This window comes from Myotis myotis, unplaced genomic scaffold (genome assembly GCF_014108235.1).
Source record: "Myotis myotis isolate mMyoMyo1 unplaced genomic scaffold, mMyoMyo1.p scaffold_m19_p_15, whole genome shotgun sequence".
In the NCBI taxonomy this organism is placed as follows: Eukaryota; Metazoa; Chordata; class Mammalia; order Chiroptera; family Vespertilionidae; genus Myotis; species Myotis myotis.
Genome location: NW_023416319.1, coordinates 28,884,834 through 28,910,003, shown reverse-complemented (window position 1 = coordinate 28,910,003; position 25,170 = coordinate 28,884,834).

Below are 25,170 nucleotides of genomic sequence, written 5' to 3'. Positions count from 1 at the left end.
GCTTTAACCTCTATTTGAGTCATGTAAACTAATTTATTCCTTGACAGCATTCAGATGGGAATGGGAGTCATGACTAGTATGGGATAGCAGAGTCTGAGAGGGGTGTGGAGTGCATTCACAAGGAGGGACAGCATGGTGTGGGGCATAGGAGAGTGGGTATAGAGGGCATCCATGCCAGAGCTACAGTTAGGGATCTAATTTGGAATTTAAAAATTCTGGAAGTGCAAAGGTAAAGGATTTTTATATATGTGGTTTTGAAGTATCTTTTAGCAATTGAATACCTAGGACACAAAGATGCAGAATAAAAACTGTGTGATGAATGAATTAATGAGTAAATAAAGCTCCTCAGAGATGGTTTAGGGCAGTGGTCGGCAAACTGTGGCTCGCAAGCCACATGCGGCTCTTGGCCCCTTGAGTGTGGCTCTTCCACAAAATAATGACTTCTGCGCATGGGCCATGAAGTTTCAATCGCACTGTTACGTGCGCGCCTGCATGTGGTATTTTGTGGAAGAGCCACACTCAAGGGGCCAAGAGCCGCATGTGGCTCGCGAGCCACAGTTTGCCGACCACTGGTTTAGGATATAAATGTGAAGAGTGGTTTTCTAGCATAGTTGATATTCTCTAGTTTTAAACAAGGGGAAGTGTTTGGGTTGTTGTTTTTTTATTAAACCATAGAGTGTTTGGGATTTGTTTGGTTGATGAGAGGACTCTGCTGTTTTATGAATGTTAATCCTCTCGATATCCAAATCCCACTCTAAAGGAATACTGAGCACCACAACAATAAGACAAAGCCCAAGTAAAGTAAACATTCCAAAGGCCTTCAGAGGTTAACTAGAAGTCTGGAAATAATTATCCTACTGCTCAAAAATGAATAGCATATGGAAAATATAATCAGTTGAGGAGGACTTCCTCATCTTAAGCAGGATTTCATTTAAAAAAAATCTTGACAAAGTAATATTTGACTAATATATTCTAAAAAGTATAGCAGTAATATAATTATTGTTTGGTATCTAATATTATTGATTTTATGATCCATTTTATATTATTAAAAGTATTAATAATAAATGATGGTATCTAATATTTTATTTCCTACTTTTTATGCCCTACATAAAATTGTTCATATTGCATATTAAACAATTTAATCTATAGAAAGAGATTAGCATATATATGTATATATACCTATATATCTATATATATCTATATATATAGAGATATATATATATATATATATATATGACCTATCACCCAGTCCAGAAAATTAAAAAACTGGATTTATTTTACTGTCTCATTTTCTTCTCTGTCTCCCTATTCTATTATTTTCTAAGCTCCTTGAAGATGGTGTGTAGACTATTACCACTTCCTCCTTTTGTCTTCCTCCCACAGCAGTCTGGTTTTTGTCCATATCACCCCACTGAAACCCTTTCACCCAGAAACTGTTCTTCGGATCATATAATCTGAGGTAAAAGTTTTAATTCTTAATTTATTTGACTGCTAAGAGCATTCAGCACTACAGAACCCTTCTTGAAACTCTACATTCTTGATATTCCTGACACTACTTTCTTTTTAAATTTTTCCTAATTATTTAGCCATATCTTCTCAGTCTCCTTTCTCCTTTCTTCCCCTATTATCTTTCCCAGTTGTTTAATGTGATGATATATTCATCATATCATCCAAATAAAAACACTGGGGCATCATCCTTGACCCCTCACTTTCCCTCTGTCCTCATAGCCAACTGATTCTAAACACTCTATCTCTACTCTTTGTCCTCACATCCTTTTCCACTGCTGCTATCTTAGTAAACACTCTCATTATCTCTCACCCCGGGGTTGCAAGAGCTTCCTAATTAGTCACCCTCTCTCCAGCCAGACTCCCCACATTCCATCCTTTATAATTGCCACCAGCAGGATGGTATCATGTCACTCCCCATTAAAAATCTTTCAGTGGCTTCCCAGTCATTGCAAGAGAAAGCCCAAGGTCTTTGGGATGGCTGACGTACCAGATTTTCCTTTTTAAAATCTGGACACAGCCTGCCTCTGTCATTGTCCAACATCACTTTTTGGTAAGAAGCTGCCTCTAGTTCCCACACTCTTCGGGCTGTTCTATGTGCCTGCATATTTGCGCTGGCCGTTCCCCTGCCAAGCAATCCCTTTCCCCTGTAAGCTGGTTCTTCTGTACTCTTCAACTTACTTCACATAATTTTCTGCTTCCAGACCTTTTATATATACAGCTCAACCTCTTTTCTGGATTTTATGACACTATATCCAACTTCTTTTTTTAAAATATATTTTATTGATTTTTTACAGAGAGGAAGGGAGAGAAATAGAGAGTTAGAAACATCGATGAGAGAGAAACATCGATCAGCTGCCTCTTGCACACTCCCCACTGGGTATGCGCCCGCAACCAAGGTACATGCCCTTGACCAGAATCGAACCCGGGACCCCTCAGTCCGCAGGCCGACACTCTATCCACTGAGCCAAACGGGTCAGGGCTATATCCAACTTCTTAATGGATATCAGTGGATACTTCATATGTCTAAAACTCATATTTCTCCTCAAAATTATTTCTAGCTTCATAATTCAGATTAATTACACCATCTCATTGTCCTCTGCAGAAAACTAGAATGCTCTCTTGATTCCTTCTCTTTCTTCTGCATATACAATTTCTCTTCAGCATGGTTGCTTCTACTATCAAAATATCATTTACACTGATTCACTCACTTAGCCATCGGTTCCCTGAGTCAGAGCTGCATTATTCTTGACCAGTTCAATACTCTACGTGTTATCTCTACCTCTATTTTCTCATGACTACCTCAAACCCTCATCCTATATCCTACAGGCAGAATTGTATTTCCATCCTAAAAATTTGAACACATTATACCTCTGTTCACAATTCTTCAACAGCTCCCTCTGGTTAAAGTAGCATCTAAATTCACTTGTGTGGTCTGCAAGAGCTTCCGCATAAGGTCCTTGACTTACTTGCTTTGTGACTTCTACCACAAAGATAGGAATGCTTATACCTTTGCTCTTCTGTTTCAGAAACCCAAATGTACTCATTGGGACTTAGAAAGCTAATTACTTTTAAGTCAGTAAATGACTATCATTTTTGTTTCTGCAAGATGAATGTGTAATAGCACGAAGCTTTTTTTCAAAAAAAAGTAAGACTAGATACAAATAGAGCTTAGAGATATACAAAGAAAGCCTAGTAGACAGTCAGCAGCCCTCCCTATGTAGCTATTCAAAACAAAATAAAACAAACAAATTAGACCTCATAAAAATGGTTTGGTAATTAAAGAGCTATTAATGTATTTTTTCCTTTTTTTCAAATTTTATTGCTATTAATATATTTTTTATGAAAAAAAATCTACCTCTTTGTAATGCGATTCAGCTTAAAAATAGCAGCAATGGTCAGGTGTTGTTGTTTGTTTGTTTGTTTCCCCTCAGTTGGACAGAGGTGATTGGCTTTTTAATTTATTTTTAACTAACTCAGAGCAGTTGAATCTTAACAGTTAAATTCTTTATTCTTTTGTATTACCTCTATCTTCACCAAACGTTATTTGAAGCAAATTGATATTTTTGAATCTTGGCAATACTCGAGGGACAACATTACCAGCAATGAATTTTCTTCCAAAAATTCAGAGAATGCAATGACAGCCTAATCTGGGCTCAGTTAATTATATGTTTGTAAAGCACTCTGTTGGTGTTATTTCCCCCTCATGTGTTTATTTTTAACACAAACATATACACTCTACCAACAGGGCGCAACCACAGTCATACCCTCTAAACTCTATGAGAGTTTACCTCCAGCATTTATTTATTCAACATCCAACAAATATATACTGAAAACTGGCATGAGGCAGATGTGATCCCTACCTTCATGAAGCTTGCATTCCAATAAATAGTATTCACTGAACATAGTACAGTCCATGCATTGTGCTAAATGTTCTAATTGTACCATCTCCTTTAACCTTTAAGCTCACCATAATAAAGCAACTATTTAGCACTATTGTAATTGCTGTTGTTGTCATTTTATAAATGAGAAAACAAAAACTGAGAGAGATGAGTAACTAACTACAGTTTTGATGGAGGCAGAATTGTGTCTAGCTCAAAACTTAAAAATAGTGCGCTTTGCAAATAGTGTTGGCCACATACACAGTATTGGCCAATCAGTTAGTTTAAAGTGAGATTTCTAAAAAAAAATCTGTTTATATAGGACAATTCATCTGGTAGGAGCCCTCTCGGTCCCTTAAGTTTCATTGTTCTTTTTGTTTAGATTGAACAAATGCTTGCTATCTTGGGCTAATGTTGACCATAAAGAAAAAAACAAGCCCAGCAGATGTGGCTCAGTGGTTGAGCATTGACCTATGAACCAGGAGGTCAGTGTTCTATTTCCAGTCAGGGCACATGCCCATGTTTTGGGCTCAATCCCCAGTACGGGGTGTGCAGGAGGCAGCCAATTGATGATTCTCTCTCACCATTGATGTTTCTATTTCTCTCTCCCTCTCCTTTCCTCTCTGATATCAATAAAATACATTTTTCAAAAAATTCAAAAAAGGAAAAAGAAGAAAGGAAATGCAAATATAGCTACAAACATTCAGACTGCCTACCTCTGTATATTATGTTATGTGAAAAAAAGGAAGAAAAAAAAAAGAAACTATATTATTCAAGCTACTGTTCTTGGATTTTCTATTATATGCGCCCAAACCCAGCCTCAACTGACACCCTCCATGATCCATTCTTCACACAGTGGCTTGAGTGATCTTTTGAAATGTACATTCATTTGTATCACTACCTCACTTTAGTGTGGCTCACATCTCCCCAAAAAAGAAATCCAAATTCCCTAGACTTACAAAGCCAGTGTGAACTGCTTTCTACCTGTCTCTCTGAGCTCATCTCTAAGCTGTATCTTTGCCTTTCGTCACTGATCTGGCTTTCTTTTCCTAGAACATGCCAAGCAGGCTCTTTAGGGACTTTATACTACCTGCTGCTCAGAACACTCTGGGGTTTTGGCTTCTCTGCTTGGCTGGGTCCTATCTGTCACTCAGATCTTAGCTTCTCAACGCCATTTTAGAGAGGCCTCTCCTAACCACCTATTCTGATGTAGCCACCAGTAATTCAGTATCACATCCTAACTTAATGCTTTTTGAAGAACTTATTACTATTTCATACGTTTTCTTGTTTATTTTTTGTATTGAGTTGTGTATTGTCTGGATCTCTCTACCAAAATAGAAACTCCATTAGAGCCGGCATCTGATCTGTTTGGTTTCCACTAACACCTCTGGTACCTAAATAGTGTCTGCCACAGAGTGAAGACTCAGTAAATGTCCGTCAAATGAATGAACAGTATAATAAACCTCAACCTAAAAGATACAAACCATTCTCATCTAAATTCCAAATATTTATGTCATTCAGGTTGTATAATTTAAACTGTTGAAATACTTTAGCCATTTTTAGTGCATAAAATATTATGCCATATTTTTATTTATATAATTACTAGAGGCCCGAGGCATGAAATTTGTGCAAGAGTAGGCCTTCCTTCCCCCGGCTGTTGGCACTGGCTTCCCTCTGGCACCTGGGACCTGGGCTTCAATGGCAGCCTGGGCTTCATCCGTAAGGTCATCCGGAAGGATGTATGCTCTAATTGGCAATATTACACACGATAACATTGGTGAGTTCTAAGGAGAAGATCTATCTCTCTCTCTCTCTCTCTCTCTCTCTCTCTCTCTCTCTCTCTCTCTCTTTCTCTCTCTCTCTCTCTCTTTCTCTCTCTCTGTATGCACTGAGGAAAGGCCATATGAGAAAAGAGTATTAAATTTTATCATCTGCAATTCAAGAAAAGAGTTCTCACCTGGAAGTGAATCTGTCATCACCTTGATTTTGGACTCCCCAGAATTATGAGAAATAAATTTTTTGTTTCAGCCTCATAGTGTATGGCATTTTGAGAGGAAAGAGCTATAAATATAAAATGGTGAAAGGAAAAATGATATGAAATGGCTATTTTACCCAGTCTCTACACTGAAAGGGCATGAACAATGGCACCTCAATGGCCATGAGCACACCTAGCTTCCAGATCGCTGGTTCTAATATCACTCACTTCCCAGATGTCAGGGCTGGGGGTGAGAGAGAGCAAGCCTGAACTATCTTGTGCTAGAAGTAAGAATGTGCTCAAAAAATTACAGGCACAGAAGCTGGCATGAAGGAGCCCCTAGCGGCCAAATCTGAGACAAACTGAGCATCAAAATAAGTAATGATATTAATGGGTTATAATGCAGTGAATAAAAATCAGAAACCATGGATCCATTATTGACAGACAGATGTAGAGAAGGAAATAGCCTTACAATAAAATGTTAACTAATAAATGAAGAAGGAATGATAGAGTTTAAAAATCGCTATCTGGCCCACTGGCATGGCTCAGTGGTTGAGCATTGACCTATGAACTAGGAGGTCATGGTTCGATTCCCAGTCAGGGCACATGCCTAGGTTGCAGGCTCTTGATTCCCAGTGTGGGGTGTGCTGGAGGCAACTGATCAATGATTCCCTCTCATCATTGATGTTTCTATCTCTCTCTCCCTCTCCCTTCCTCTCTCTGAAATCAATAAAAATGTCATTTTAAAAAAACTCTATCTGGCAAACATCACAGTAATTTGATTCAGGCAAGAGCCATCAATGTACCATAAGGAATAGGACTTTCATATAACTTCAAATAATCTCCCCACAGTTTAATTATTTATTACAAAGGGGAGAATAGTAACTTTACAGTAGAGAAACTTGAAGGACACCTCTGAGACTTGGTGATCAAAGTTAACATCACCTATGTCAAAACAAGTCATTATCATCTGCCACCTGATAAGATCTTTAATTTACCCATACGCTGTCTTACTATTTTTGCTGTTTTCCTGCACAGGAAAAAAAAAAGTAGGCTGAGTAGAAATGTTCTGTAAGACAGGTTAAGTTGCAACAATAAGGATAAAAGACTGCAAAATTTGAATCAGCTGTGAGAAGAACACAGCATCACTTCTGGGGGATTCCTGCCATCTATGCCAAACTTGAATCTGATGAAGTCTGAGACAAACCCAAACTGGTGGATATTCTACAAAATAAATGGCCCCAGCTCTTCAAAATGTCACAGTTGAGAGGACAAATAAAAATTAAGACTGATCCAGATTAAGGCAAGCTAAAAAGACATGACTACTGAAATGCAACAGGTGATCTTGGATTGGATCCTGGACCTGAAAGATTCTTACTACAGAAGACAAATAGGACAATGGGTGAAATCTGAATAGTCTGTAGGTTGGATTAGGGAAAGAACCAAGGACTCTTCTTATGCTCTGAGAGGCAGGCTCTTGCAATGCCAAGTCTTCACCACTCGGTTGATTTGCCTTAAGGGAAGGAACATAGGTTTCGACAGAAGGAAAGGAACTTGTACTCTTTTAGTTTGCAGATGACTTGATATGAAAGTCTCACATATTTATCTTCATGTTAAATTGCACTTACTCAAACCCCTAATGAATTATCTTCATAGAATACAATTAGGGAGTGTCCCATATAATCGAACAGACATCAGTGCCTGCACATGGATTATCTTCTTTGGATATCAGTCAACACTAGACCTTGAAGACTAAAAGCAGTTGAAGATGGATATTAATATCCCTAGTGCCCTAAAGAATATCCCTGACTATTCCAGGGGATTAGAAATTTTCAAATTTAACTTTATGTTCCATTTTAGGAACTAATTCTGTAAGGTTTTGCTTCTCTACAATAAATTGAACAAAAGGCTGGCAGCTGTTTTACTTGTTACCAAAAGGAAGGTTTCTATCTGCTTCCTCTGCCCTATGGTTTTCTCTCTAAACACCACTCTTTTATGATAATGTAATGTCTGCCGTGATCTGGGCGTAGACCCTATGATGTAGCAAAGGGGGGTTTACATTGGATCTTGTGTGTGTGGATAGGAGTCAGAGTTGAAAATAGATTCTGACCATTGTGGCACTAATATCTTTTGTCACACCACCACTAAGAATCTCTGCACAGCAGGTTTTCAGATATGTTACTATCTAGCACTTCAAGCTCCTAATCATGTAGGTTCCTCTTCTTCATAAGTTTATGTGTTTAATCCCAGAATGAATACAACATTCAAAATTTAATATGGGCAAAATATACCTTTTTATTAGAGGTCTATTATATTTACACTAGAGGTCCAGTGCACAGGATTCATACCCTGGTAGGGGGTGTGTCCTGTGGGGATTGGCCCGCTGTGGGAGCACCCCTCATCCCAGTCAGCTGAGTGGTGCTCCCACTGTGGGAGTGCACTGACCACCTGGGGGCAGCTCCTGCATTGAGCATCTGAGCCCTGTTGGTCAGTGTGGGTCATAGCGACTGGTCGAGCGATCATTCTGGTCATTCTGCCGTTTGGTTGCTGGGCTTTTATTATATAGGATTGCAACTGGCTTGATCTTTGATGGAGATTAAATGTAATTTTAAAGTAAAAGCAAATACTGCTCTATTGGAATCCCTAGCTGAATTCAATGACTTGAAATTGAGAATTTATGGCAATCTTATTATAATTAACCAAAGTTTAATTTATTGTACAATAAGATAGTAAAGCTTTAAAATAATAGCTCAAGTGATTATTCTTAAAATTTAAGTAAAATCTTTTAAGGTCTCACTTGAGCAAGTTCAAAGAATAAAATCATCACTTACAATATTTATGTGTACGTATATTCCTCTTTGACTTTACTGTAAACCTCTGTATAACATACATATTTCACTCATCTTTTGAACCTTATACCAGCATAATTCTTGCATATCTTAGTTATTGGAAAAAAAATATTGAATGAGTGAATCTGAATTTTTTTTTTATCTTGGGCCTGAGAAGAAAGCAAAAGAACCTGCATCTTTGTTTACGGACTTGATATTGTGAAGTAGACCAATATGTAAAATCATTCCATGGGAAGTAAGTATCTACCCTCTTATTGAACCCAGCATTGGGCAAATATTGACTCCACTGGTGGAAATGAGTCTCAGAGAGGTCCAACTTTACCATTCAATTCTAATTCTGTGGTTTTAGTGGTAAGACAAATGTAGAAAATAATAGGCTGTCCACAGCAGAAGAGTATATGTTGGTAGAAAAGTAGTTAATGGCACTCTAATTAGTGAAAGGCAACATGACTTTGTCACAGACTAATTGGTGTCTTAACTAGTTGTTGAGATTGCTTAACTTCAATCAGTGAGTCTTGGGACAACAAATTCATACAACACAATGACGCTGATAATAATAATAAGTTTGTATATATTCAGACAGATCCTCTATTATTCCTTTGTTCTTTAAGGACCATAATGTACCCTTTTTTGTATATTATGTGATTAAACAAAGGTTGCTAAACATTTAATGTTTTATTTTGTTTGTTTCTTATTTTATTGGAAGGAAGTTATTTTTTCTCTTCCATTGATTCTACAGCTCACTACAATTAGAGTTACCATAATGATAGGATGTGGTTGGTAGAAATATATGACTTCATCCTTTATAATCACCAGCATGGCATTTCCCGCAACAAAACACTACAGGATATCAGTGAAGCTGAGTCTCTCTTCTCGGATCTAATGTTTTTGTGCATGCCGGTCTGAAAATGCTGACTGCATCATAACCCTGACTGCTGCCAACATTAAACTTGTAAAACAACAGAGAGCAACAATAAAACTGCTATTTGTATTTTATGGAACTGTATAAAAGTGAGAAAATAGACTATCCTAGGGCTGGGTTTTTAAATATTCCCAATGATCTCAATCTTTGTTCGCAACTCATTATGGCAACACTTTCGAAGCTTTTTTTTTTTTTTTTAACTATGGTATATTTCATATATATAATGGTTAAAATCTGTCAGTGCACATCTAACATTTTAATAATGTCTAAATGAACAGTATTCTTTTGATGATTCTCATATTGTACTATTATAATAGTTTATATTGTACTAGAGGCCAGGTGCACAAAATTCATGCAAGGGGCTCGGCCCTTGTGGCCCATGGCCCCAAGGTCCCACTTGACTGGTTGTTCCAGAAGGTCATCCCAGAAGGTCATTCCACCATCAATCTAATTAACATATTAGCTCTTTATTATATAGGATTGTGATATATAGGACTATAAGATGCTTTAAAAACCTTAAACAGTTAACTAAGTAAGTGCTCTCAATTCAAAATTGCCCAAATCTTGAGTAATGTTTTCCAGTACAAAGGTCTAGCTTTATTTATACTTAGCATAAGTGTATACATAATACTATAATGAACAACTAAGCACCTGATTAGCTTCATTGCTTACTTGCTTATTTTTAGAAACTTTATCAGCATCTCCAAAAATATATGAGGAACTTTTATTAATAGTTATACGAATATTAACTCCTGCTGTGGAATAAAGATGGGTATACATTCTTTACTACTCCTCCAATTGTGGTGAGTCTAATTCTTTCTCTTCAATCCAAGATTGTAACTTGTTTGACCAATAGAATGTGTTACATCCTGAGATTCTGAGGCTAGATTAACAAGAAGCTTTGCAACTTCCTCAAGCTTCTTGAAACTCTCTCTGGGAGCCCTGAGCTGCTGTGTAAGAAATCTGGCTACTCTGAGACTGCCACATTGGAGACACCACTGGTACATGCTCCAGTTGATAGTCCCTGCTGATTCTAATCTTTCAGTTATTTCCCCCAATAACCTTCTTTGATGCTCAAGACAAGCCTACATACCAGCTTAATATCAACAAGTATCCTTAGTGATATATGGAAGAGATGAATCACCCAGCTGAGTTATGTCCAAATTCCTGATTCCAAATTATGAAATACTAGAGGCCCGGTGCACAAAATTCATGCGGGGGTGGGGGGTGGGGGGGGGAGGTTGTCCCTCAGCCCAGCCTGCACCCTCTCCAATCTGGGACACCTCAGGGATGTCCAACTGCCCATTTAGGGATCAAGCCTAAACGGGCAGTTGGACATCCTTCTCATAATCCAGGACTGCTGGTTCCCAACCGCTCGCCTGCCTGCCTGCCTGATTGCCCCTAACTGCTTCTGCCTGCCAACCTGATCAATGCCTAACTACTCCCCTGCCTGCCAAATTGCCCCTAACTGCCCTCCCCTGCCAGCCTGGTCACCCCTAACTACCCCCCCTGCAGGCCTGGTCGTCCCCAACTGCCCTCCCCTGCAGGGCTGGTCCCCCCCCCAACTATCCTCCCCTGCAGGGCTGCCCCCCCCACCCCCCGCCCAACTGTCCTCCCCTGCTTGCCTGATCACCCACAACTGCCCTCCCCTACTGGCCATCTTGTGGTAGCCAGCTTGTGTCCACATGGGGGTGGCCATCTTTGACCACATGGGGGTGGCCATCTTGTGTGTTGGAATGATGGTCAATTTGCATATTATGTCTTTATTAGATAGGATAATACAATGGCGATTGTATTAAATTGCTAAAGGTAAACTTTCTCTACTCATAACACTTCCTTCTGACACCAATTTATTCCCCCACATCAACCAATTCTGCAGCTTTTCAGACACCAATAGGGTGACCTAAAATTCAATTTAATTCTGATACTAGCTACCTGGAACTAACATAAACCCACAGGTCAAGGGCACAAGGATGCCCCTACACACACACACACACTTTATATGTCAATCTCATGTCCTGATCTCTCATACTTTTGAATGACTGGCTATACATTGGGGTTCACGAAATTTCCTCCTCACGTTCAATAATTTGCTATAACAGCTCCCAAAACTTGGGAAAACACTTTACTTATGTTTACCAGTTTATTATAAATGATATTATAAAAGATATAAACAAATACAAAGAGTGAAGTCTGGAAGGGTCCTGAGTGCAGGAGTTTCCCTGGAGTACCCCTGGAGCTGTGGTGCACACCCTCCCAGCATATGGATGTATTCACCAACTCAGAAGCATTCTTGAACCCCTCAGGAATGTTTATGAAGGTTTCATCGTAGGCACGATCCGTTACTAACTCAATCTCCAGCTCCTCTCCCCTCCTCAGAAATAACCAGCCTCTATCCAGGAGCTCCCTAAGAGTCACCTCATTAAAACAAAAGATGCTGCTATCACCCAGGGAATTCCAGCAGATTTAGGAGCTCTGTGTTAAGACATTTCTATGACTCTCGTTTTTCAGAAAATTAAAAGGGTTTTATGGGGTCTGTGTCAGAAACTAGGGCAGAGAACACATGTATATTTTTTATTAAGGCACAGCTGCTAAGCTTTGCAGGTATTCTGTTAGCAGCAGTAAATAACTGGGACACACACATATTGTATCGTCAATGATTGTCTTGCAAAATAGATTGGATTTTATTCAAATTGGGTTTTATGAAACTCTATTTTAATCATTTTGTGTTAAGAAATATAATAATAATTATTATTTATCCATTTATTTCATATACAGCCTCTCTTTCTATATAGGTAGCCCACTCTTTCTTTTGGAAATCTGCCACTGAGAGAAGTCTCAATTGAAAGGTAGTTGTCTCCAACTGTGAAGGGCTATGTCCTTTCTTTTCTTGCCCTAAGTGGCCAGGGAGAGCACTTAAACTTTCAACTCCTGTGGGACTTTGAATTTTGAGCTAGTAATACAAGGATTCAAGACAGAATAAACTCCCTAAAACCTAAATATAATCATATCATTCATCTCCTAAATATGACCCAATCCTTTAAAATTAGATCAAGTTTCAACTGGTAGCCTGGTAGAAAGTGCCTTTATTGTCTGTCCCTTATTTATCTCTCCAACCTCATCCCTCAGTGTTTCTCAGAATCCTCGTGGATCAATCATTCCAGATTACTGTTATTGGTAAAATTGTGTCCCTGCAAAAAAAGATATGGTTAAGTCCCAACCCCCAACATCCCAGAATGTGACCTTATTTCAAATTAGGGCCTTTATAAGGCTAATCAGTAAAATGAGGTGATTAGGGTTGGCCCTAATCCAATACAATTCCTGTCTTCATAAAATGAGAAGTTTTGACCAGGGAGACATGCAGAGGGAAGATTATGTCAAGTGAAGGAGAATGCTATGTGAAGATGGAGTGTTGTGATCACTCTGCAAGTTGAGAACAGTGATCAGAAGCTAGCAGAGAGGCATTAACCAGTGCTGTCCTTAGTGCCTTCAGAGAGAGCACCTCAATTTCAAACTTCTAGCCGCAAGACCTGTGACACAATACATTTCTGTTGTCTTAGTGCACCTAGTTTTTGGCCCTTTGTATGGCAACACAGAAAACCCATACAAGTACACACTGCTTACCAAGAGTGTTATACTTCTCCTCAAAAAAAAAAAAAAAGGAAATATGAGGAAGATTTATGCTAAACATTCCAATATTTGGAAGAAGGAGGTGGAAGCAATCAGGGACTTTTTTTCATGAAAGAGAAAGTATTTGAACTAGGCACTAAGGACATGAAGATTTCAGTAGGCAAAGACAGGAGGATGGCATTTCCAACTTAACGAATATTTGAAGCAAAGGTGTAAAAGCAGAAACATGTAGACCCTTTCTAAAATAAAAACAGGTTGCGTCTTCGCTTTATGTATCAGGTGTGTACAGTGAATTCTAAGAACATTATTATCAATGGCTCAGTTTAATTAGACTTCTAGAAGCAAGCACACTGGAAAATAGTTAGTTGCTTTAGCATCCTTTATGAGGACTTCCTCCAAGAACTCCCATAATTGCTTTAGGATTTTTTAGTTATTCTCTAAAATATGAGGGCTCAGGAGTTTACCAAACAGTGAAAATTTTTAAAGGATAAGGGGCACCATAAGGATATCAGTATCTTTTTTGGAACAAAAGAACATTTTAATTAGTTATTTTTTTTATCACCATACCTTCATTAGAGAAATAAGATTTCAAAAATGAAGAAGGAAACATCATAATCTCAGAGTAAATTATGATTCTATAAGTTGAAAATAGCTTTGAGAAAATTTTCCCACATTGTCATTCTTTCTTATTTCCCCCAAATCAAAGAAAACAATCTGCTGTTTAGGGGTGGAGACACATAGTAGAATTAAACATATAGACATTTTTAAGAGCGGGGAGGGGACAGAGCAAAACTCTTTGCAATGCTCTTTGATTCTCTTATAACCTATGCTCATGAACTGATTCTGCAAATGTAGCATTTACGTAAATCATCTGATAATTAAAAGTAAAAAAAAAAAAAAAAAAGAATGATAAAACCCAGTGGATGCTATGCTTTTTCCATAAGGCACAAAAGAAAGAAAATTATAAGGAATAAAAGAAGTTGGAGTTATAGAGGTTTTGGGTTTTCCCAATCACTTTAAATTTTTGTAAAAGCAAATCTTACTAATGGTTAGTTCCTGCCTCATGCTGACAGTTTACAAATAAGAATAGCAAGGTCCCATTTCAGGGCAGACAGTGTGGAGCCCTCCTCAAAAGCATTTTCAAATTAGAGTGACAGAGCTTCACAAGCATTCCTGGCAGTAAAGGATAAATATTAATGCTTCAAGCAAACCATAAACTAGATCTATAGCCTTTCACCCACCCCCTCCCACTGTAAGAGCAGAGATAGGCCTCCTGCAGCCGGACTTTGTGTCTCCTTGATTTTTTACACTCATATGTGGTAAAAGAACAATATGTAATTCTTGTTCACAAGAATGTATTCTATTGGTATACCGCTTCATCTGAGAAGATTATGCTCTAGGTTCCCCCCAAATCCAGACATATAAAGATATATATTGACACATGTTCAATAGAAACATTGATTTTTTTCTCTAAATGGTATATAATTGAGGAGGTCCAGAGGAAGTAGCATAGCATGGCTTGATGACAGACAGATCCAAATAATAAATTTTGGCTCAATTTGTAGGACAATTGCTTTCAGTTCCTTAAAGAATTGGGTTGCAACCTGAAAGATATGAAGGGGCTAATGCATCCATTCAGCTACATTATCTTTAGTTTGCTTACTTATATCAGGGAGAATATCTTCAATTAAGATAGAAATAAAATGGTTCCAGTGTTCTAAATTTACAGTAGAGCTGTTAATGTATAGAATGCTTGTTCTTTACTTCTGGGTACATAGTTTCATTTTATTTTAGGGGAGGAAGCCTTTTAAAAAGTTCCTGTTGGCCCTAGCTGGTTTGGTTCAGTGGATAGAGTGTCAGCCTGCAGACAGAAGGGTCCCAGGTTTGATTCCAGTCAAGGGCACATGCCCGGTTTGCGGGCGTGGTCCCTAGTATGGGGTGTGCAGGAGGCAGTCAATCAATGATTCTCTCTCATCATTGATGTTTCTATCTCTCTCTCCCTCGCCTTTCCTCTCTGAATTCAATAAAAATATATATTTTTTAAAAAGTTCCTGTTGTACTCTGAATATCAGCTTACACTTTTGGCCAACTTCAGACCATAGAGCTACCAAAAAACCCCACCTTTCATCTATCTTGTCAAGTTTCAGCTGGGACTAACAATAAACATTCCTGACAGTATTGAATGACCCCATGAACAAAAGAAGTGCCTCCCCCGCCCCCGCAAGGGTGCAAAAGATACTGTCCTCCCAAGATTCAGAGTCACTTCCAATGGTAGGCAAAAGAAAGACTGAATTCCCCTGAAAGCTGGCAACAGTCAGCAACACCTTAGCTGCACGTGGAGTACAACCCACATTTCTCTTTGGCCATATTTTTGAGCCCCCAACCTGACAGTTGAGCTGCCTGCATACACAAGAATAAACAACCTGCATGCCCCAGGCAGGCAGAATGCTAAACCAAGTTCTCAGGACACAAAGCACCGCAAATAAGAAGAAAATAGCTGTCTTGGGGGAGAAAGGATTGATAACAAATGGGTACCCCAAATTCCCAAGAATCTGGAGCTGGAAAGGAAGAGACAACATGGAATTTTGCCTTCCTCTCTTGATTGGGGGACCACAGAGATCCCAGAAAGCTAACTCTGGCAAGAATTCTCACCCTAGAATCCCACCTGCAGGTCTTGAGGAGGTGGGATAGAAAGAATAGCCATAATATCTACCAGATTTGGCAAGGTTTTCCATTTGGGTGCTAAGAAGTTATTTCAATACCTGGTAAAAATAAACTGAGGCATACCAAAAATGTTGAGGATTCATTTGAGCACTTAGGGCCTCACCAAACCATAAGTAGTAGGAATGCTAGAGAACAGGAGCCCTGGACATACTTAAAGTGCAGAAGCAATAAATAAATAAATAGATAGATAGATAGATAGATAGATAGATAGATAGATAAATAAATAAATAAATAAATAAAATTATTTGATTGGCCATAGAGTAAAGCCTAGTTGCCTTTTTGTGATTGGTTCCTCATAGCGTTTTGATTTTGTAACCTTGAGGCATTTCTGGGCTTAGATTTTGGCTTGATCACATAGGGCACCTTGACCTAAGAACCACCTCCATTTTTGCAAAAGGGAACACTTTGTGCCGGGGTCCAGCCCCAGCAGGTCCAGGGGTCCCCAAAGGTGTGGACGGAGTCGGCGAAGAAGGAATGACACGGAGACAGCGTTCAGTTGATCAGCAGCCTAGCCAGGATCTCTAGCCAGGATCTCCAGCCAAGTTCTGTTCAGGATCTCCAGCGAAGTTCTGGTTAGGATCTCCAGCCAGGTTCTGTGTCCATGTTCTCTTGCTAGGTTCTCCAGCCAGATTCTCCAGGTTCTCCAGCCAGGTTCTGTAGCCATGTTCCCTCGCTAGGTTCTCCAGCCAGGTTCAGTCACCAGGTTCTAGTCAGGTTCTCTTGCCATGTTCTATCCAGGTTCTGTAGCCAGGTTCTGCCTCTAGGTTCTTCAGCCAGGTTCTCTCGCTAGGTTCTGTCTCTAGGTTCTGTGGCCAGTTTCTGTCCAGGATCTTTTGCCATGTTCCCTCCAGCGAAGTTCTTCTGTCTCTAGGTTCTGTGTAGGTTCTGTCTTCTTGGTTCTGTCTTCTAAGTTCTGTCTCTTGCTGTCTTGTTACATCTGTATTTATACCAGTTGATTCCAATCCTATCAATCTCTATTACAAAGGTTAGGGCGTTTCTTATCTCCATTCCAGGGAGTAAAGATTATGTAGCTTAAGCATGATTGTTCATAGTTAAAGTGATTAATTACCAGCCTGGCACTTAGTTAAGACGTTTTATTCCCTCCCTAACTTCAGGGGAAAATCCCTACCTGGGGAAACAACCTTTCTCAGAGACCTTGGTTAAAACACATAGTGCCAAGAAGGTGAGCAAACATATTGAGAACAGTATGCCATATATGCCAGGTCCCTTGAAACAGCAAGGATGGACCGGCTCCCGGCAACTTTGCAAAGCATATGATTGTCTAACCACTATGCTACACACCTGGAACTAATACAAAATAATATCGAATGTAACCTGTAATTGAAAAAATAAAATGAAGCACCTCAGTCTAACAGCCTCCTTGCTTAATGTAACAGGCCTACATGAGAACACGTGCCTAACAATAGGAGGCTGCCGGGAAAGAGCAGCTCTTTTTATTGTTGCTTTGTTGATAGTATTGTCATCATCAACAGCATACTAGTCAAAAGTAAGCCGAGTTTTCGGTCTGCCTGTGCCTTCAACAGAGTGAAACGGGGGAGGTGGTGATAAAAAGCTTCAGATAAAATCCAGCTTCTAGCCCAGCTCTGCCCCTGCTTGTACGACCTTGGGAAAGTGGCTTAAGCTCCCGTCTCCTATTTAATGTGAGGATAATAGCTCTACTTACTCTAGAAGATGTTTGTGAGGATTAAAGAAGGTTTTCGATGAAGTTCTGAATATCGTTTCTGGATCATAATTAAGTGTTCAGTGTTAGCAACTATTAACATTATGACATATCTTATTATTCATTCTCAATGTAAAACAGTCCCTGCAAGAGAGTCCTAAATGTCTGATCCAAGATAACAGGGAAAAATTAGAGATTTAAAAAGGTCATCCGAAAGCTATCACAAAGAAACAAAAGCAATAAAATCTGAATGGGTGGGCAGAAAAGACACAAATACACTCTGAAAGCATTAAGAAGTGAAACAACAGGCTTAAGAAGAGATTTCCTTATTTCATTTACTCGACAAACACTTTATAATGCTCACTAAGGCCCGGGCACTGTTGTAGGCCCTTCACAAATATTAATTTATATAACCCTAGTAATCCTACAAGGCAGATATTATTTTTTTACCCTGATTTTACAGATAAGGAAGGAGAGGCTAGAGAAGTCAAGTAATGTACCCAGTCTCACAACTAGCCAGTAGCAGAGCAAAGATCTGAAGCCAGAAATATACCCCAGAATTTGGGCATTTATCCTAGAAATGGAGACATGAGCAAAAGCATTGCTACATTTTGTTGAAATATAGCTAAGATTTTAAAATATATTCCACTGAAATGAGCTTTTATCTCCTCCTCCAGGTTGAACTCCAAGAGTAACAGTCAAGGACCTTTACCTGGTTCTATGAGAAGAGCGTTCTTCTTGTGAAAATGCAGCGGCAGACTCAAGTGTAAATGCAAATATAGAGGGCCAATTTGGCAATGTGTGCCAAAAAAGACTTAAAATTGTGCGTATAATTTGATCCAGAATGTCTAGCTTTTGTAATAATTTTAAGGAAGTATATAAGCATTTTCAGTGAGGATGTTTATTAAATGTGTGTTCATAAAAAAATAATCATGACATCAAAAGTGAATTCAATGTTCATTGACTAAAGACAGTTAAGTAATGTATAATCAATCCACCAAATGTGATAAAATGCCCTCATTAATAAGATGTTGCAGCAGAATGTTTAAAAACAATGACATTGACAATGGTTCATGATGCATGACATCAAGGAAAAAAATGCACAGAAAAAAGTCAAAGAACATTTTCTAAAATGTGCTCTTCTAGGAAGAAAATAAAACTAGGAGAATTTTAATGTTACATGCTTATTTATTTTTGTTTTATAAATTGTTCCAATAAACTTTTGTAATCAAAGAAAAAAAAATTTAATGTAAAAATTTGATTTGTTCCCAGTCCTAGGAGTCCCAAAAGGACAACTTGGAATCCCCAGAACCTAATGCAAATAACCAGAGTCTGAGCTGAACAGAGGATTTGTTGAGGATCCTTTCCTACCCTACAGCTTTTCATTCCAGTTTTCTTTTTTTTTTTTTTTTTTTTGGCTTTGCTGTTGTGAAATACAACCCACAATGCTCCCCAGCAGATGCATAATATTTATTCCAGAACTCTCTTAGAGCCCTGAGGCTCTGAATACTTTCTATTTATGAGCTGGGATAGACACCAAACATTTAAAAAACATTAAAGGCATCCTTTTCTTTCTTAAACCCTATAACCTAAAGAAACACTGTTCAATAGAACTTTCAATATTGATGGGCATGTTCTATAGTTGCACTGCACCTTATGGTAGTCACTACTAGATGCATGTGCTATTTCTTATTTGCAATGTGGCTAGTAAGACTGAAAAACCAAATTTTAATTTTATTTCAATTTAATTAATTAAATTTAAATAGCCATGTGAGGCTGGTGGCTACTGTATTAAACAGTGCATGACTAACATGTTCACAAATAGTTAGCTCAGTATTTCCTGTTCTGGACTTCATTTTCCAAATTAAAGTCCCTACTCAACATTTATCACTCATTTACTCACTCACTTATTTACTACTATAAACATATTAGTAAGCATTGCAAGCCAGTCTTGGTACTAAAATCTACAGACTCAGTTGCTTACAAGAGAGCCCTCATTGCACATGCTCTTTAGCAGAAATATAGATTTAAAATATTTATTTATTGACTTCAGAGAAGAAGGAGAGAGAGGGATAGAAACAGCAATGATTAGAGAGAATCATTGATTGGCTGCCTCCTGCATACCCTACACTGGGGGCCAAGCCAGCAACCTGGGCATGTGCCCTGACTGGGAATCAAACCCTGACCTCCTGGTTCATAGGTCAACACTCAACCACGGAGCCACCCCTGCCAGGCAACATTTCCTTATCTCAAATTGCATCTCCTGTATTTTGCCTCGCAAAAGATCACAAGGAAAGAAAAAGATGGATTCTAGTTCATTCATTCAGTTTGTGCTATACTGGAACGGTGTGTTCATGAGCTTACTTATTAATTCTGTATCAGATTCTACCAAAGGACCCTCTTCCTCCCCCTGGGTACTTTGAATTCTTCCAAAATCCATCCTTTAGACTGAAAAGGAGATTTCTCCTGTTTGAGCTTTTCTGCATGAGCAGACAGGGATTGGTTGAGTCTTCTGAGCAAAAGGCCTTATTCATCTGAGAAATGGGAATTGGTATCTCTATATTCTCTCTGCCTCTGGGAAATAAAACTACTTTCCTACTAACTAAAGTATTCAGAAGAAAACCCAATATGTCTTTATATTCAAATTATATTGGGCATTTGCTATGTCTAAATCACTGTACTGTGTATTGCGGATTATCAAAAATCTAAAAAACATGGTCCCTGCCTTCCACAGAACCCAAAAGTGTATAGAATCCAAATAGAAGCCACCAGGTGATGTTGGTTTCTTAGAAAACATGATTCCACCACTTTTTTTTGTTTGAAGTGGACAGGTTTTATCTTATTCATTTATTCCCATTCTACCACACCTACCCCTTTGGCAACCATCAATTTGTTCTCTGAATCTGTGGGTCTGTTTCTGTTTTGTTTATTCATTTATTTTGTGTTTTTAGATTGCACATATAAGTGAGATCACATGGTATTTGCTTTACTCTCTCTGACTTGTTTTAATTAGCACAATACCCTCTAGGTCCATCCATGCAAGTGGCAAGATTTTATTATTTTTTTTGTGACTGAATAATATTCCTTTGTATATATGTTACACATCTTCTTTACCCAATAATCTATTGATGGACACCTAGGTTGCTTCCATATCTTGGCTATTACTGGTAATACTTCAGTGAACATAAAAGTGCATATACCCTTTCCAATTAGTGTTTTTGTTTTCTTTGGATAAACACCCAGAAGTGTAATTGCTGGATTTCATGGCAGTTCTATTTTTAATATATTTAATCTCCATGCCATTTTCCATAGTGGCTGCATAAATTTTACAATCCCACCAACATAAGGGTTCCCTTCTTTCTATAGCCACTCAACACTTGTTTGTTGATTTATTGCTAAGACTCATTTTGACAGGTATGAGGTGATATCTCATTGAGGTTTTCAATTTGCATTAACCTGATAATTAGTGATGTTGAGCATCTTTTCATGTCTCGTGGCCTTGGGTAGGTTTTCTTGGGAGAAAAGTCTTTTCAGGTCCTTGACCATTTTTAAATTGGATTTTTTTTTTTGTGCTAAATTGTATGGGATTCTTATATATTTTTGGATACTAATCTCTTACCAGATGTTTCATTTGCAAATATCTCCCCCCATTAGTAGGTTGTATTTTCATTTTGTTGATGGTTTCCTTCTTGTGCAAAAAACTTTTTATTTTTATGTAGTCTCATTCGTTTATTTTTTCTTTTTTTTTCTATACTCAAGGAGATATATCCAGAAAGATATTACTAAGAGCAATGTCAGAGAGTTTACTGCCTATGTTTTCTTCTAGAATTTTTATAGTTTCAGGTCTAACATTTAAGTCTTTATTCCATTTTGAGTGTATTTTTTATATGGTATAAGATAGTGGTCCAGTTTCATTGTGGGGTTATTTTTTTTGCATGTGTCTGTCCAGTTTTGCTAACACCACTCATTGAAAAGACTGTCTTTACACCCTCCCCACCCCCTGCTTTTTAAAAGCATTCGAAAGGGAATGAGAGGAATCAAAATTTGAGGGTCAGGTCATTTTTGGTTCATCTTTCCATTGTAAACAAATATAAAAGGAGGAACTGACATGTATCTAAAACTGTGCTAAAGTCTATGGCAATGAAAAAAATAAAACTAGCATCACTGCTGTAAAGGAGATTAAAATTTAGTTGGGTTTACATGTAGTTCATGTGTCACACACGTGTAAAAGTATTAAATATAAAAACCATAACTAGAACTAAGGTTCTGTAGTAATCAGTGTTTGCCAGACAAACAGGACCAATAGAACAGAGAGATAAATAGATAGATTTATTATAAGGAATTGGCTCACGTGATTATGGAGGCTGAGAAGTCCCATGGCCTCCTCTCTACCTGCAAGCTGGAGTCCCAGGAGAGTCAGTGATGTATTTCTAGTCAAGTCCAAAGGTATGAGAACCAGGAGCACGGAGGGCAGGGGATGATTGATGTCCCACACCCAGAAGTTAGGGAGAGATGAATTCAACCTTCCTCTGCTTTTTTTGTTTTCTTCAGGCTCTCAATTGATTGGATGATGCCCACTACATTAGGGAGGGCAATCTGCTTTACAGTCTACTAATTCAAATGCTAATCTTCTTTGGGAACACCCTCACAGACCCATCCAGAAACAGTGTTTAACCAGCACTCTGGAGACCTCATGGCCCAGGGAAGTTGACATAAAATTAACTATCACAGACTCTTCCTCACAGAGAGGTCCAGGTACATGGCCTCTATGGGTCCTTGAAATGCTACCCATGTGACTCAGGACTCTGTACTCCATTTGCAGAAAAGGCACAGCGGTGCTAAACAGTCTGGGTTCAAATCCTGCAATCTCCACTTACCAGTTTTATGAACTTGGGAAAATTACTGAGCCCCTGAAACTTCATTTTCTTCATCTATAAAGTGTAGGCAAAACCTGCTTTATGTGGATAATGTAAACATTAAATATAATGTATGAGGAGGGCCTACCACTGTGCCTACTTATAATAGGTATTCAATATATTCTATATTGATTAGGAATAGGGAATATTTATTGTAAACATCAAATAAATAGACAAGGCTTTGTATTGTAGCATCAGAAAATAACTCTTCTTTAAGCAGGCAGCAATATAGCAATTACCCATACAGTGTGAAGAAATACACAGACTGGCATATGGCTTTCTCAGTGCTTGTTGGTAATGAGAGAAAGAGCACCGAGAAATGAATGTTTCCCTGGAGAGAAGACCGCAATAAAATCTGCAATAATCCCAATAAAGGTACAAGCTGGTTGGTCATTTCTATATCTTTAGTGATGTCTCTAAGGATTCATCTTGCACCTGGAGAAAGGCTAACTCTAGACCAATTAATGCTGACCCTGACACATTGATAGTCAAACAGTGGAATGGTGTTTCCATCTCCATTTTACAGATAAACTTAGTGAGTACTGAGAGATACACTTACAGAGTACTCAGAGTTCAAGGGCCCCGCCACTATCTCAGAGACAAAAGTGAAGAGAGGGTACCCAGAGATAAACTGAGAGGGTGCTGAGGGCCCCAGGGCGCTGCCTGATTTCTCAGAAGTGAGGCTGGAAATAAAACATAAGCCTGCAACACGGCTTTCTGCTAGAATGTGCCCTGTGAATGTTCTCTCTGACCTTGAACATCACTTGCCCCTGTTGTTAGCAGCTCTTAGTGAGGACACTCATCTTAACCACATTTCCCTTGTCATGATATCTGTTCATTTACCAAGAAGTGATGTGATTTTACTATTTCGGGCTCTTTACATCAACTGCCTTAGCACTGGATGTCACTGTTGCTCCACGCAAACCAAACACAAGCATGCCTCATCATGTACTTTTGCGGAACCTCACAATACCCCCCAACCAGCCTGCCACAGGGGTTGCTATTTGCAGATTCTAAATCTAATCTATCCCAAGAGCAAGAGTCCAGGGAAAAGGCCAGGAAACCTCCAAGGCCCAGAATGTATACAGATTCATCCTACACTCAGATTATTAGAAAGGTCTATTTGTGAGCAAGACATTCTGCTCTTGCTCCTATTTTTTGGGGTGGGAGGAAACACTTAACAGCCTAAATGTATACCTGAATCGGAATGAATTAAATTATCATCCATGAAAGAGTTCCAGAAGCATTTCTTTGGTAAATGAGACACAAATATCAACTATTGCTTCGTATCCCAGTCATAACCACGTAACAGCCAGTAATCAAGGCTGTTTAAGCTTTCAGTCTTGCCTTCCAAACTGCTCTTGGACTTCAGCAAGCACAGCAGGCAATGCCTTTTAGGGCAATTACAGGCATAACTCAAGTATTTACAGGACACAGCATTGTAATAGAACAATCTTTTTTGGTATTTCCGAGGTAACAGTTAAGTCCTGCAACAGTGGTGGCCCCTCAGTGGTGGGAAAAGACCAATTGCTCTGAGGGTGGGAAATAATTTTGCAGTTCAAGTTAGTGAGGGATGGCATTTCTTCTTCCACTGTACTCAAAGCTGAATGAGTCTGCTGTAGCATTTTTATTTTTTTTTCTTCATGATTTCCTCACGACAATGTTGTGGTTACTTTAGCAGGGGGTGGAAAACTGATAAGTGTAATTGCTGTAATCACAGGATGTATAGGATGTAAATATTTGCAGGGCAATTAAAAATGATTTGCCTCTTTAGCTCCTTAAAATAAAAGGCACATCTGAATAGCAAACAAGTGGAGATTTACCAAAAATACAGCAGAAACGATTTTTAAGCGGCAAGAGTATGAAATGATTTATTGAACATTCATTTTTGTGGGTTGGTCTGATGTGAATGTGGGGGAAAGAAGAGCAAAATGTTGTGGATCAAGAGAATTGTGTCACTGAATAACTAAAAATAAATTCCAAGAGGACTGACTCCCTGGGACTATAAGTGATCACAGTGTGAGGCATTGTCAATGATCTTCTCAAGCTGGCCCATTGTTTACGGCAGTGGTTCTCAACCTTCCAAATGCCGTGACCCTGCAATACAGTTTCTCATGTTGTGGTGACCATCAACCATAAAATAATTTTTGTTGCTATTTCATAACTGTAATTTTGCTACTGTTATGAATCATAATGTAAATATCTGATATGCAGAATGTATTTTCATTGTTACAAATTGAACATAATTAAAGCATAGTGATTAATCACAAAAACAATATGTAATTATATATGTGTTTTCCGATGGTCTTAGGCAACCCCTGTGAAAGGGTCGTTCGACCCCCAAAGGGGTCGCGACCCACAGTTGAGAACCGCTGATCTAAGGGAAAAGGGTCAGTACCCCTGACTAAACAGCCAGGTATTGAATGCTTTAAAAATTCTTGTGGCACACCAGTTGAAAATTGCTGCACTAAAGCAATATAGGCAATTGATGCTTTGGATTCAGAGTTATAAGGCAACAAAATTTGAGGCACATTTTTTAAAAATCAGTTTAGTGTCTTAAAAAATCAGTCATACTTCTTATTCAAG